The following is a 9,351-nucleotide window of genomic DNA, read 5'->3' on the forward strand; positions in this document are numbered from 1 at the left end:
CCTAATCAGGAATCATGCACTACATTTGCTTTATTTGGTTACACAAAGACCCAGGGACAGTGTTGACATTTCTCCTCATGAGACCCTCCTCCATTAAATACCTAGACAAGGACCACACTCCTCACAGCCTCTGTGAGGGAGGGGCAGGGGAGAGAGTGAGGTTTCAGGCTTTACACCTGAAAGGAGCCACCTGGGCCAGCGGTATCATGGCAACCCAGAACCGGAAGGAACCCCCTCCCCAAGTGTAGGAAAGCAAAGACGAGTCTTCTGAAGTGTTGGATTCAACTGCGTCTGCAAGGAGAAACCAGTAGTGGAATCACATGCTTGGCCACAGTCCCAGACCCACGGTAGAAGAATACTCAGTAGCCCCCCCCCCCGGATTGCAAAGGGTGGAGGGACTGGCTGGTGTGAGGGATTTTTGTTCCAGAAAGTTGGAAAACTTGCACACCTGCAGTTGTGGTAGCTTTCCTTCCCTTCAGAGGCTACGTGCAGACTGACTGGAAGACAGCTGAAAAAAAGAAGGAAACAAGGCAAAAGGACAGATCAAGAAACGAGCGAATAAGGAATCTACAATATAAGCGAAGAAGCAACAGAATTTATCAAACAGAACGTTGTGACATCCAGAGGATTGGTGGGAGGCTTTTTGCTCCGTCTTGCCCCTTCAGGAAATGAATATTCTATTACAGTGGAGTTGCCCATAAGGAAGAGAAAGGGTGGCAACAAGGTGGTTTCTCAACATCACTCGCCGCCGGATTCTCCAAGGCAGCGAGAAAAGGTGGCCAATACCAAACTCACAGCTTAGAGTCTTGCCATTGAAGTTTGGCCGCCTAGTATCTGCTATAGGGCATGTATACGATACTATTCCTGGGCAAAACGTGGCTTTCATTAATTTTTTTTTTGAAATCTGCATTTGTTTTTAAATTAGCCCATAAATGACTACCATTGGATGTAGATAGATAGATATATATATTAAAAAAATGTGCTGGGTATATTCCCCAGTGAGATATTATAATTTGTTTTACTCAAATAAAATGTTACTCATTTTGCTTTAGAGTGTAGTGCCAGGAACTAAACATTTGTGTTAGAGCTTCAGCACTAAGGATGGCTCTTTTTTTAGAGAGATGTCTGCAATAAACTGGAGAACTGTAATGCCCTTTGTGGAAGGACTTAGAAGTGATAGAATTATTAAAGATACTGAACAGATTTAATTCAAGAGAGAATGAAAGAAAGAAAAAAGTAAAGAAAAGAAAAGCAGAGAAAAAAGGCCACCTGGAGTTGAGACTGTATGGTTAGGTTCCTGTGTGTGTGTGTGTTAAATGCAAAGCACATACATTGACCTAGATTTTCTGAAACAAGTGCAGGGATATGGTATGTACCCCAGAATAGCAGCGCAACACTTAGACACGGCTGTAAGGAGTTTTACTATCTTTATGCTCAGACTTAAAGATCTTTTTTTAAAAGATTGTATTTATTTATTCATGAAAGACACACATAGAGAGGCAGAGACACAGGCAGAGGGAGAAGCAGGCTCCCTGCAGAGAGCCCTGATGTGGGACTCAATCCCGGGTCCCCAGGATTGTGATCTGAGCCAAAGGCAGATGCTCAACCACTGAGCCATCCAGGTGCCCCAGACTTAAAGATCTCATCCATTCCTTCCAGAGAAAGTAGAGTCCAGTGCTATATCCAAGCATGGTAACAACCAGTGGGTATACAAACTTCATTTCCTCTTTCCAAAAGCTTAGATTTTAAATATGTCTAGTTCCTTCTAGAATAACTTTCCCAAGGGCTCCAGCAGCATGGGCCACAGGGACCTGCAACTGTCCAAATCCCTACATCCCTACCCCAAATACTACAGTGTCCAGTGTGGGGTCTGCAATGGCCTCCCTCACTTGCTGTGCCCATCACTACTCACCTTTGCAAACTTGTCACGGTGGCCTCCGCTAAAATGTGAATACTACCCAGAAGGATTGAAGCAAGATTAATCCTTATGGGCAGCTGGCTAGCAGACTCTTGCCTAAAGAATCAAGAATCCATAGGAGAGTAGCAGAGGCAGGGAAAGCAGATCCATCATCTGGCATCTGGGATAAGTGTAAGCATCTTTTTTTTTTTAATTTTTTTTAAAATTTATTTATGATAGTCACACAGAGAGAGAGAGAGAGAGAGAGAGAGAGGCAGAGACACAGACAGAGGGAGAAGCAGGCTCCATGCACCGGGAACCCGACGTGGGATTTGATCCCGGGTCTCCAGGATCGCACCCTGGGCCAAAGGCAGGCGCTAAACCGCTGCGCCACCCAGGGATCCCAAGTGTAAGCATCTTAAGAAAAAAGCTGGCATCAAAAGGAAACCAAGAAGTCCCCTGTTCTCCAGTCTCAGTTTATCATACGCTCAGTCAACACACCATGCTCCCAGGCAGCACAGAATTTACATCATGAAAAAAGAACCCAAAATTAGAAGGTTGGAGGCCCAGAAACTATCCTTCTCCCAATATGGTGTTTCTCCTACATTTTTATGGGAATATTCCAGCCTCTGCTTAAGCCTTTCCTGGGTGGAGTCCGCAATATGTCTATGTTCCTGTAGAACACATAATAGGTACTAACAGCCAATGGTTATTGAGTTCATTCAAAACGGGCACCCTCCTTAGGGCTTTAGTCACACTCAGTCAGTCATTTAATCTCTACAATAGTCCTAAGATGGTCGTTTTACTACAACCTCCACTTCACATATGAGGAGACTGAGGTGCTGAGATATTTAATAACTAGACCAAAATTACATATTTCTAAGGTGGACGCAAGAAGTGGGATTCTAAGGCCTGTGATTTTAACCAGGTCTCTAAACTGCCTCCCAAGAAGACACAATACAGAACAACTGCTGCCTTACAGAAGTTTAAATCCTAAAACATGTAGGGCACATATTTGATATACTCAACTTGCAATTTTTAAGCTCATAATGCGATGCAGTACAGTGTCCTTCTCTTTATAATGTCTTGCCTTGGTTTTCTGCTTTTTCTATTTTCTAGATTTTACTTGTGGTAGGCCAACACAGACCTCCTGGGGAAAGACTTGTGCCAGATAAAGACTCCTTTCATAAGTCACCCGTGACAGGAAGCTTCCCCCCAAGGCTGCAGGGGGGATTTGAGAACGGATTTATGGGGGAGGGGAGGGACATGGCTAAATCCTGTCTCTGAGACGATGACTTCCAAATTGATCAGTCTTGCTCCAGCTTTTCCACTTTGGTATCTAATAGACATCTCCAACTTACATCCAGGCCCAAACTATTTTGTTTCTACCGTCGCTCCCAACCAGCGCTCACCCACCCCATTAAAGCATACCACCGGTTACCTGGGTCCATCGGCCAAGCACATGGCAGTCATCCAACACCTCTCCCTCCCTAACATCCACAGCAATCCCACTGGCAAGTCCTCTTGGTTGTCTCTTCTCTGGATACCCAGCATTTAGCCATTTCTCAGGACCCGCCATCCCCATCACCTCGTGCATCTGAGCCACCACCATCTCCTGCCTGGATTACTGCGCTAGCCTCCCAGCTGGTCTATTTTCTTCTACTCTTGCTCCCTCAAAGATGCTACTCCACGTGGAAGCAGTGATCTTTAAAAGCATAAATCACATCATTTCTCTCCTTGCTTGGAACCCTCTCATGGCTTCCAATCAAACTGAGAATGAAATAAAAATTCCTCATCATGGTCAACAGTGTAGACACTCCATGACCTGGTCCTTATCTCTGCCAGGTCATCTGCTACCACTCTCCTCTTGCTCATTAAACTCTAGCCACGTTGGCCTTTTTGCTGTTCCTTAAATGCTCTAAGCTTATTATCCCTTTGCATTTGCTATTCCCTTTGCCTAGATTGCTTTTCCCTTGTCCCCAACCTTTTTAGAGCCCACTCCTAATTCTGTTCAAATGTCTTCTCCACAGAGACAACATCCCTGGACACACTTCTAAAATAAGAGCTATCCCAACCCCATCTCCGACCATCACTCTTTTTTGTAGTACATATCACCCCAAAACCACGTCTCATATTTGTTTACTTATGATTTATCCTATTAAATGATAAATTTCATGAGAGCAGGGATCTTATTTTATTTATAGTTGTTTCCTCAGTGACTGGAACATTTCAAGTGTTCAATTAATTTAACGAATAAATATATTTCAACAGGTCTAAAATTCGCATTTAGACTTCCTTGCTGATATCCAGGTCCATATATCCCACATATCTGTCTATGGCCCATCTGTCCCAAAGGGAACTCCCACCCAGCATGTTGGAAACTGAGCTCATTATTATTATTACTCCTTGTTCTCTTCGCCAAGCTGCCCTTCCCTCCTCATTCCCAAGCTTAATTAACAGCACTACCACTCACCTAGGCACCCAAGGCAGAGATCTAGGCATCATGGTAGATTTAATGCTCTCTCTCTCACCCCCAATCTATCACCAAGTCCTGTCATTCCTACTTGCATCTGATTGTGTTCTTAGTTACAAACACCGGAAGCCACTCAAGCTGGTTTAGGAGGGCTTGTGAGCCTGGCTGGCTTGTAGGAACCCTGCTGCTGCTACTGCCGGCCCACTGTGCGTTGCAGGCAGACCCTGGGGAAAGAGGGACTGCGGCCCACAGCGGCCCACCACTAACCTCATCAGAACAGACTCTTCACAACTCTCTTTCCAAAAAACAAAGTCCTGATGGGCAGAGCCCAAATTATATGCCTGTGCCCCATCTGACAGAAACGCTGGGAGAGTGGGTTTCTGGCTTGTTCTTTGAGGATGGACACTAAGTTGGGAAATTCCCCAACCATAGGGAGGATGTTTGAGAAATGCTGGGCAGCTGGACGGCATCACAGATGTCAGCTCACACTGTCTTCTATTTCCCCAAGTCTACCCCACCACCACTGACTCAGCCCCAGGCTTCAGAGCTCGTGGTCTTGACTAATGTGATAACCTCCTAACAGGCTCCCCTGCCTCTTTTCTCACCCCTACACTAATACCACAACGACACATCTAAAAGCGAGGCTTGCAGCGTAGCTCCCTTGGTTACTGTCCATTATTGAGAATGAAAAGTCCTTCAATATCTCTCATTGCCCAGGTGCCTGGGTGGCTCAGTCAGTCAGGCATCTGACTCCTGATCTCAGCTCAGGTCTTGCTTGATTCAGGGTCTTGAATTCAAGCCTACTGAAAAAAAAAAAAAAGAAGCTCTCATTGCCCATAGATGAAGTCCATACTCCTCAGGTTGGCATATAGAACTTTTTACAACGTGGCCCTGCTCCATCCTCCCAAGATTCTCTCCTTATGTAGGATCCTATGTCTCAGCTGCACCGAACTGCTCTTCTCCAAATGTCGCCTATTCTCTCCTGCTTCTGTTGCTTTGTACACACGTCTTCCGACTCCTTGGGATGGCCCTTCCCCAACAAACTCTTACTCATCCTTCAAAATGCATCTCAAGCACCACCCCTTGTCTGCCTTTACCCTGATCCCCTCATTCAGGGCAGACACTCCCTTGATGCCTATCAGGATTTATTCTTACTAGGGTGCTGTTTGCTTTACATCTGTGCCCAAGCCAGGAGGGGACTAGACTGTGATCTCCGCGAAGGCGGGAACTGTTGCCTTATTTTTATATCTCTCACATGGAGTCTGGCTCATAGCAGATACAGTAAACTTAGGTTGGGTGGAGAATGACGCTGCCACTCCTGCAGGTTGTCTCCGTTTATGGAGCCTCACAATGTGTCAGGCACCGTCAGGTAGCATGATTACCCTCATCTTATAAATGAGGGAAACTTTCCTCGTATGAAGCAACTAGGAACCAACTGACCTGAAATATGAACTTTTATTTTACTTCAAAGCCTGGAGTCTTCTTCAATATATTCCACAGCCCCCATGAGTAAATGAGTGAGCATGTGGAAGAAAGGATAAGTCAACATAAGTGTGAAACTGTGTACTGTACAGTTAGAACCCCTCCCTCTCTAGCTTACACACGGCCAGAACACCTTCCTTGCCTTTCTGTTCTGTTATTTATTTCCTTCTGCTTGAAATACGACTGCCCTTGGAGACAGCAAGCTCCTGGAGGGCAGGAAGTCCTATCTCCCTCCTTTCTATTTCCACCCTCTTGTATTAGTTTCCCGGGGTTGCCAAAATAAAATATCACAAATTGGGGAGCTCATAGTTCTGGAGGCGGAAGTCCAAGGTGTGGGCAGTCCCGGGCCTGTCTCCCAGCTTCTGGTAGGTTCCTTTGCTCGTGGCAGGGGAATGCTAACCTTCCCATGTGCCTGCGTCCATATTTACCTTTCATAAGGAGACTGTCACTTCGGACTAGGGCCCAGCCTAATGACCTCATCTTGACCTGATCATCCGCAAAGATCCTATTTCCAGAAGGCCACATTTACAGGCACTGGGAGTTAGGACTTCAACATATTTTGGGGGATCACGCTTCAACCCATAACACCATGTGTTGGTCAAACTGTCTTGCATTTAACAGATGCTCAGTTAAGGTTTGTTAAAAGACCTTGAGCCACCCACCCCCCCCACCAAAGGGAGACCTGGCCTCCAGCCAGTGTGTTTGAGACCCTCCACCCATGGGGAGGGAGAGGTGCGGTGGATAAGCCCTGTCTGATGGCCACATCATCCCCTGCTAAATCTCTGCATGGCTGTTGAGGGGGGAGGAGCCAGAGTGAACGAGGCTCATCTCCTCTTAGAAAACAATATTTCCTCCCAGGAAAGGTATAATATCCTGGGGCTCATTTGTGGATAAGAAGAAAGGGATTTGGGCAGGCTGCTTTTATGGCAATGGTGTGGGCCAAGAAGTTGTAAACATGCCATCTTCTGGAATGTGTCTGCCTGCTTCACTTGGCAGATTCTTCAAGGACTGGATGAGCTCCAGCCAACGTCCAAGTCTCTGCATCCTTACTTGGGGCCCATAGGAATCTGTCCTGCTATCCACAGCCCACTCCTCTGTGCCTCCCTGTCTCACCCCCTCCAGGCCTCAGGGAAGAGTTATTTGATCCTATTTTTTAAATTTAGACACATATCATATTGAGCACTTCTTAGATGCCTGGCACTTTGTACACCTCGTGTCATCCGATCTTTGCCACAGCAGCAGAAACTGGAGTTTTCAATTAATCGCAGAATACACCTATTTTTAAAATGAATAAATTTCATACATAATTTTTTTTTTTTTTAATGAGAGGATGTGTCACCACTGTCCCGGATAAGAAACAGAATATTACCAGTATCTTAGAGGTAACTGCGGGCTTCTCACCAACGATACCACCCTCTCTTCCTTGCAAAAAAAACCCCCAGCATCTGAACTGTGTTTTAATCACAGCCCTGCTTTTCTTTAGAGCTTACCAACTACACATGCGTCTCTTAGAGCACAACATTTAGTTTTGCCAATTCTATCTATAAATGGAATCGTACTGCCTGTCGTAGTCTTATCTCTTTCAATTCTCATTACGTTTTTAAAGATTGACACATATGAAAGTAGCTCGATCATTTTTCTTTGCTGTGTAACTTTCCGTTGAATGGAAAACCACCATCTATTCTATTCTATGGATATTTGGGGTGTTATCAGTTGGAGCTATCGAGAACGATGCTGCTAATACATTCTTTGGCATGTCTTTCAGGGCTCACAGGTGGAATTTTCCTCAGCTACCTACTCAGAAATATAACAGATGGGTTTAGAATAAGCACGTTATAACTTTGCTAGGGAATGCCTAAGTGCTTTTGAGATGCTTGTACCAACTTACATTGCTGCTAACAGTGAATGAAAGGGCTCTTTACAGATTGGCCAACATCTGGATTTATCAGAATTAAGGTTTTTGCCCATTTGGAATTAATTTTTGAAATAACCCTGGGTACTAGGCTTTTTGATTATTGATTTTATGTGTTGAAACATCTTCTTCATCTTTATGACTTTTCTTTTTATTCTCTATATGATGTCTTTAAAAAAAAAAGATGTTATTTAGTTATTATGACAGAGAAAGAACAAGCAAGGGGAACAGCAAGCAGAAGGAAAGAGAGAAGCAGGCTCCTTGCTGATCCCTGGACCCTGGGATCATGACCTGCACCAAAGGCAGACACTTAACTAACAGAGCCATCCAGGGGCCCCTTAATTAAGATGTCTTTTGATGACAGACCTTTAACAGAACTGAATTTTTTGATATTTACTGTATGGTCTATGTTTTTGTATTTTGCTTAAAGAAATCCATCTTTACTCTTAGAGTGTCCTAAAGATATTCTTCTAATTTGTCCTCTAAAAGCTTATACCTTTGCCTTTGGTATTTAAGTCTTTACTCCACTTGAGCTTGCTGTTTGTATCTGGTGTAAATTGAGACTGAACTTCAGGTTTTTGCACATGGATAACCAAACGTCCTGACACCATTTCTTTCTTTCTGTGCGACAGCAATGGCTACTTAGTCTTAACCAACTGAGCCACCCAGGCACTCCAATGGCTACTTTGTCTTAATTCAAGTTTCCACATGTACAAGTTTGTTTGGATTCCTCTATTCTGTTCTGTTGGTCCTTTGTCAGTCTCTGCATCAAGATCACATGGACTTAATTCCTATAGCTTTATTAGGTCTTGATATCTGGTCTGGCCAATCCCCCAGCTTCTCTTTGTCTTCCCAAGAGTATTGGCTATTCTAGGACTCCTGCTCTTTCATAAAAATTCTAGTAAAGGGACACCTGGGTGGCTCAGCGGTTGATAGTCTGCCTTTGGCTCACGGTGTGACCCCGCAGGGCTAGGATCGAGTCCGACGTCAGGCTTCCTGCATGGAGCCTGCTTTTTCCCTCTGCCTGTGTCTCTGCCTCTCCCTCTCTGTGTCTCTCATGAATAAATAAATAAAATCTTTTAAAAAAATTCTAGTAGTAATTTGTCAGGGTCCAGGACAATCTCTGGAGAATACTGACTAGAACTCTACTGAATCTCTATATTTAACAGTACTAAAGCTATTGAAGCTTCCTGTTGAAAAATCAGCAATAGGGCTCCATTTATTAGGTCTTCTTTAACTTCTCAATATAGTTCTATATTTTTCTTCACAAAGCAGTTTCACATTTTCTTCTTAGATTTGTTCCTACTTATATTTTGGTGTTTTCATAAATGATTATTTTCTTTAAAATACTTTTTTTTTTACTGAGCACTGATGATATGATTGACTATTCATATATTGCTTGTGCGTCCAGTCTTTCTGCAAACTCACTTATTCATCCTCAATCCATAGATCCTTTGGAGTGTTCAGAGTCTTTCTTCTCATTTAAATTTTCAAGCACTAGCTATGCAAACAATGTTATTTATTTTTTTCCTTTCTAATCTTTTCTAATTTTCTAGTCACTACATTGATTAGGATTCTCCAGTAAAA

The 9,351-nt window shown here is 43.9% G+C and overlaps 1 pseudogene; it reads left to right on the top strand.

Moving 5' to 3' along the window:
• Nucleotides 1–206: 206 nt before the first annotated feature.
• LOC111094654 lies at nucleotides 207–802 on the top strand (annotated as a pseudogene).
• Nucleotides 803–9,351: the final 8,549 nt, after the last annotated feature.

The sequence above is a fragment of the Canis lupus genome, chromosome 2, assembly GCF_011100685.1.
Source record: "Canis lupus familiaris isolate Mischka breed German Shepherd chromosome 2, alternate assembly UU_Cfam_GSD_1.0, whole genome shotgun sequence".
NCBI classification, from domain to species: Eukaryota; Metazoa; Chordata; class Mammalia; order Carnivora; family Canidae; genus Canis; species Canis lupus.